This window comes from Anopheles maculipalpis, chromosome 2RL (genome assembly GCF_943734695.1).
Source record: "Anopheles maculipalpis chromosome 2RL, idAnoMacuDA_375_x, whole genome shotgun sequence".
Taxonomy (NCBI): domain Eukaryota; kingdom Metazoa; phylum Arthropoda; class Insecta; order Diptera; family Culicidae; genus Anopheles; species Anopheles maculipalpis.
Genome location: NC_064871.1, coordinates 84,513,387 through 84,519,589, shown reverse-complemented (window position 1 = coordinate 84,519,589; position 6,203 = coordinate 84,513,387).

The following is a 6,203-nucleotide window of genomic DNA, read 5'->3' as shown; positions in this document are numbered from 1 at the left end:
GTCTATTGGGCGTCACGGGGTGTGTCTCGTGAGCAAGAACAGTTGTGTGGCTTTGAAGCCTTACAGTAGAGAAGTGAGTTTCTAGAACTTGTTGCATCGTTTCCCAATAAAGCATATCATATTTTCTGAAGCATTGAGAAAGCCTTCTTTTGCGGGGAAAAATAATTCTACAAATTAAATAATCTATAGCTATCACTTCTAAATGATTATCTTTATTAAAGTTGGAGTACCAAAGTCTCAATAGAATCTCTTTAAAAACGAGAAATATTTTTCTTAACGTTCACTTTTAATACTACCAATAATCTACCAATAAAATCAGTAAGTACAATACTGCTGCTATCAGTAATAAGCTGACAATCCAGTTAAGGGGAAAAATAAGACATGAAGATCAAAAATGGAGAGACAATATCCCCAAAATAAAAAAGGGGACCAGTTTTGTTATCAAACTTCATAGAAAATCCAGTTTCCTAAGTAATTGGGGCATCTTCCATTCACCATTGCCAATGTCAATGGTTCCGATCGAGGGGATCGAACGTATGCAGATTTAGCGATTTTTGACCTACATCAATAGCCGTGAAATTTGGTGATGGTACGCAGGAACGAATGTGTGAGCCATGAATATTTATTTTTAGTCAAAAAAAAAAATATTCATGTTGATAGCAGACTCGTTTTCGTTTGCTCGTTTTGCAAAGAGTTGATGCTGAAAAGATTAGTTTAACAAGCTTTAATCAATTGAACACAACACATTTAGATTTTACAATGAAAGAACAGGATTTTATCCATAGAACTGCTAGAATAAGCTCAAAGTTCTTGAAGATAATTATCTACCAACTAACGTGATCTGTATTTTGTTTGTATATTATTGCTAGGCAACATGGCTGGACGCTTCTTATCATTTATTTTTAAAGTGGCTAACACCGCAGAAAGCCCGTTCCTCTTCATAAAAATCGTCTGCGAAACCTTTCTTAAAAATAAAAGGAGAAGCGTAACAAGCCACTTTCATGCCCCAAACAAAGGTGAAAATTCCCAACCAATTTTGAAAATTAGTTTTATCACTTTATTGGCACTTCAATTCACCATCACTTCTGCTGCAACTAATCTATCTCCCTACACTAATCTCCGCACATCCGTACCCCGAAAAAAAAGCTTCCATTCTTCATTGTGTCCCCATTACATCACAGGGTTACACCGCATTCACTACAGGCACTGTATTCACTATATTCCCGAGCGGTAGTTGTACATTTTTTCCACCGAAATCGTTTGTATGGGAGCATGAGACCTAAGAGACGCAAAGAAAGACGATTTTCCGTTCCAGAAGAAAACGAAAGTGAGACAGAGAGCCCATACTGACCGGTCGTGACCGTTCTTTTCGGTGGCGTCCGCGCCGTAACTAATAAACCAATAAATTGTGCCGGCTTCCCAGCTGGACCCGGCTAGGTAAGTAGAAGAGATTCCGGTTGCATGATAGTGAACCCACTCGTTTAAGTCCGCTAGTTCGCGCTGTTGTGTGTGTGTGTGGTTGTTGCATTTATTCGTAATCCAAATGAAAATGAAACCACATGTGCAGAATTCCATTCCCGCGATGCGATGGATGCGGTGTTTGGTGCGGAAAACCTAATTGCAAAATGGTAGGAACAGGTTGATTACACTGCTCCAGCGCGCACACATTCACTCGAACCAGACACTTTACGACACAGTAACAGGCCGTCACTTTAGTCCGCAGCACACAGATCCACGAACACGGAACCAAATGTGCACCGAATAAATATAAAAAAAGGCCTAGCAAATAAAAAAAAAAACGCACACCACGCGGAGTCGCGATATTAAGCAAATGGGTCTTTTCACGTACGTTCGCCGCCTTCGCCGAGGGTTCATTTGGATGTAAAGCGCATACGATTGCAACCTGACTGCATCTCACTACCGAGTGGCTCGAAATCTGGAAGAAACTGGAACTTGACTCGGATTGGTCACTCGAATTTTCTATTTCTTCACTCGTTCACAGCAGCACACTGAAGAAATGGATCACCATATGATCAACCCGATCACTGCCAAAGTGCACTACCCTGCTCGGTGACTTCAACGAGCAAATAAGACACAAACATCACAAACAAACTAGGAAATTGTGCAAGCACACACTGCAGTAGAAGTTGCCAAAAATGGACAAGAACAATCCTGAACCGGTCTCTCACTCTCTCTGACACACTCGGCTGGTAGACGCTTTTCCCGGTTGTTTACGTCACACGGAAAGGGTCGAACACCCGAACCGCTGGTCCTAGATCTTACACAATCCGAAACCACACTGCCCCCCCCCCCCCCCCCCCCCCCCGGGTCCGGGAGAAAAACTATCGCCAACATATTGTATGTGATTCAAGCTTTTGGACACAAACCCGTTTGCTCAGCATTAGCGTTTGTGGATATGCGCACACGCGCGCCGTTTTGATACGAAACAACAGCGCGAGCAGTGGCGCAAACGCGTCCGCTTGCTATCAGCTCTCCGGCGCAACTAATGCTGCGTGCTCGGTCCAATATAGACGTGGTTTCGCGCTGCTCGAACGATCGTGAGCTGTGGCGGTGGCGTTTGGTGGAGCTATCGGGAAATTTGAGTCACGCGCGGTGGGGGAACGGGGAAAGGTGAGAAGGTTCCCCACCCAATCGCAATGTTTGGAGTGCGTGCGTGTGTTGTGTTTGCGTTGGGTGAGAAGATGGGTTCTGTGAGGTTGTTTTATTTTCGGCAAATAGATTTGCCATCTCGGTGGGGATGGTCCACGGTACACGCGTCCTTTCTCTTTAGCGTAATTGGGCAAATGGTAGCGCCGGAGATGTTACTGTGCTGAAGATTAGCGTTTAAACGTTTCTAAAGGTAGTCTTGTGGTTTGGCAAGGTTTGTGCTGGATAGGGAGTGTAATGAGTGATTGAAAAGTAGTACTATTTGGGGGCCATTGATTCTTGCTTCATGGCATGATGAAGACAATTCAATAGCGGAGTGTTGAAGGCTACATGATTTTTCTAACTAGTAAGATGTTGTGATTATAGCCAGTTTATCAGTTTAAATTTTCATACAGCTTTGAAGCATGAGATTCTTTCGTAAATTGTATTGGAATTTAATTGTAAATCTTCATATTGTGCAAAAACTTCAAACTATCTGACATTATTGTCTGTGTTTGTTGATATATTTGTTGTATATTCATATTATAACTTTGGTTTCTTCACTCTTGGTGGGTTAATTTGTAGCTTTTTCTTCCATGTAGTGCCGAAATTGACCTGTTACTGGGAATTTTGCCACTGGTTATAGATGTTTTCATTTAATTTTTATTACTAAAAACATCCGAAACACAATACTTGGCATACACTCAAAAGAAAAAGCGGAATTTAATGTGTTAACTTAATCCTATTCATTACCGGTCTTCACGCGGCAGGGTCAAAGTTTAAACCCCATCCGAACCGTTACCCCATACTGAGGAGTGACTACGTAGAAGTATCAAATCTAATAAGCCAATCGATGACCGGCGTGACCTTATAGGCTATAAAGCTAAGAAGAAGAAGTAGTTTTTTTCTGGATAGTGAAATTATTTTCCATAAAATGTCTCCTTGTCCTGTAAAACTCTTTGAAAAAATATTAAAGATTCACACATTACAGGTTTATCATTTTTATGTGTTTCCGACTCCTATAGAAGGTATAGAATTAAGTTGAAAAATGCATTACTGCACTTTTTTGTCATTATTTTCAATTATTTTTTCAATTATTATGAAATACAAGAAGTGTAAAACATCGTTTAAACCTCAAAATTATTATGGCTAACTACCATCTGCTCTTTTAAAAATTATTCTGAAATACATTACAATATTTATTTCTTTTTCAATTCTATTAAAGTACTTTACAGATATCTTAAACAATAACAAATTAAATCTTAAATTTTTATATTATACTCAATAAAACGAAAATAACCTCTTAATAGTTTAAAAAACAAGCTTTTTTTAAATCAAACAATTACTGGAACCAAAGATTATAATACAGCTGCAGAATCCAATCAATCTGGAACATGAAAACAACTTAATGAAAAACATAAAAAAAATGTTACTATGAAACGAAAATTAAATAAAAAAAGGTTTACGCTCATTACTATAACAGCAATAGAACCTCATTCTATAATGCAGAGCGCGAGCAGAGCGAAAGTCTTTTCGGATTAATAACCACAATCAAATTAATTCTTTTAAGCTGACATGCTTTCTCCGTTAGGCGCTTCCCATCAATGCCCAGTAAAAATAAACAGAAAAAATACCTCTCGCAGAAAAAAAGAACCCAATAAAAACACGGAAACAATCATCTTGAGCCGAAGAAACCTTCCAAACAATTTAACGCCCCAACAACAAGCAAAAGGTTTACGCCAGCCCCTGCCGGCGTGTAACAATTTATTCCTATCAAAATGCACCCATTGCAATCGAGTTGACGGGCTCGCCAAAAGGATTAAGAAAATTCATTACATCCTTACCGCCAGCAAACAACCTCGGGAAAACGCTGGCCGAGCCAGGCGGGGCAGATTGAAATGTTTTTTCGTATTCTTCCGACCAAGTGCGCCAAACGGTGCATTGAAACGATGCAGAGCATAAATTATGCTCTCGGGCTTTACGGTAGCACGTAGCAGGAGGTTTTTTTTTGTTATGTTGCTGTTGAAAGGACTGGGAGTGAAATTTTGGTCTCACCTCGAGGGATGACTGTACGGATCTGTTCGGATTCATCTTGTTCTTTGTCGTTGTTTTTATTTGTTTGCAAAGACGCTTGCGGCAGGGGATGGTTGGAACAGTATTAAAAACAAAACAGGCACAACCCTTGGGTTTCGATCAAACGAATGCGAATAGAGGGCATAGGGGATCTCGTGGGGATCGTCGGGCTGGAAGGATTGGAAGTAATGAACTGGGAAGGATTTTCATTACTGTGCAACTGGTGAAAATCCTGTGTGCTGTTGGGGAGCGAGAGGGAACGTAGGGATGGGGAACTGGAACTCGATACGAAATGAAAAACGTTTTCTCATCCATTCACCTCGAAGTGTAGCGACATGCCAGGAGAATAAGAGGATGACGATGATGATGGTGATGTCTTTGTTTTTGCTTAACCGACTCGTCTGATGGCTTACTCCAAAGACAATAAGTGCACAGAGGGATGTGATAGGAATAAATGTTGTATTTGGAGAAGAAAAATAAATATACGAACACCGTATAAACTTAACCAACTTAGTTACTTAAGTGATTGAGATGAAATTAAATATTAAATAAAATTAAATATTACATTCTGACGATGATGAAAAAACAAGATAAATTCTTTAAACCATGGAGTCATTGCCATATAAAAATCACACAAGCTGTCAATTACTGCTTCTGATTGGTTGTCACCAAGACGGCCTCATCGCAGATCTTTTCCGAGATATTTTTATCCATTTGAAAGCTTGGTCTGGCTTTCGGATAAAAGGTACACAATAATAAACCCCAGTAGTGGATAAAGTCCCTTGGATAAAGTTCCACGAGCGGAATGAAAAATCGGAACGGGTAAGATTGGACGCTCGGCACTCAGTCAATTTCAATTTTTATATTTACTTTCTTATTAATTTATAGATAGTCTGCCTTCACTAAGGGGTAATGGATGGGATTTGAAACACAATCCTGTCGTGCAAAGACCGACTGTCGCTGTCGACTGTACACATGACTTCTATAATATGTTACACAGGGCTGGAAATCACAGTCTGTCAAATTTTCTGTCCTCAGTTCCTCAACTATTGCCAAGGTTGGTTTATTTTTTTATCAGTAAATTTATAGCATGCTTTATATGCGCACACTTAGTGGGTTGCTGCAATAGAGGAAAATAAGAAAGAATTATAGCAAAAACCTGTCGATTATTTCCATGAATGCATCATTTGAAATGAGAGTTTAAAGAAAAAGATTTTTGGACCTTTTTGCGGATTATTTTAATTGTTAACTTAATTTTTAAATAGCAGACAATATAGAAATGCAAAGATCCAGCTGCTCGTAGAGTTGAATATTCTGTAACGAATGAATGTATTTAAAAAATTCTATATCTATCCATCCATTGCCACCTTCACTTACCACTGTGCTGCAAATGGGACCTTTCCTTGGGGACGTTTATTAATTATTCTTAGAATTGAACAGGAGCAGTAAGTCGTTTGAAAATTGGCGTAGCAGACAGTGTTTGG